Source organism: Terrapene carolina, unplaced genomic scaffold (assembly GCF_002925995.2).
Source record: "Terrapene carolina triunguis isolate 2854851 unplaced genomic scaffold, T_m_triunguis-2.0 Scaffold198, whole genome shotgun sequence".
In the NCBI taxonomy this organism is placed as follows: domain Eukaryota; kingdom Metazoa; phylum Chordata; order Testudines; family Emydidae; genus Terrapene; species Terrapene triunguis.
Genome location: NW_020664549.1, coordinates 4,763,282 through 4,763,695, shown reverse-complemented (window position 1 = coordinate 4,763,695; position 414 = coordinate 4,763,282). Strand labels below are relative to the sequence as shown.

Below are 414 nucleotides of genomic sequence, written 5' to 3'. Positions count from 1 at the left end.
TCCTGCCATTGTCCCTGGCCAGCCCTTCCCCCGCCCCTCTGCTGCCGGTGCCCGGTGCCCACCGGGCCGGGGCTCGCAGCTCGGCAGGCTGAGCAGCAAGCGGCCACCCGCCCGCCCGAGCCCGGCTGTGCTCCTTGTCCCTGCTTTGGCAGCCGGGCTGTTGCCGCACTGAGCCCAGCCAAATGGAGCCTATCCCTCAAGGCTGCTGCCAAGGCGCCCAGACTCCTCCCCCCTCGCCGCTTCTCCTGTCGGCCCCTCTATTGCCGGGCGGCACGCGCCCAGCCCAGCCCCGCCCCGCTGCCGCACATGCTCCTCCCGGCCCCCCGCCGCCGCACATGCTCCCCCCGGCTCGGCCCAAGCGCTCTGGACCTGAACGGGCCCAGCAGCGCAGCCCGTCCCCATTTCCCCCCCCCC

General features: G+C 74.6%; 1 protein-coding gene across 1 annotated transcript in view; it reads right to left on the bottom strand.

Annotated features, from left to right (window-relative positions):
- The window catches only part of LOC113407113 (inositol 1,4,5-trisphosphate receptor type 3), a 90,319-nt gene that overhangs the window by 36,672 nt on the left and 53,233 nt on the right, over positions 1–414 (bottom strand). The window lies entirely within an intron of this gene.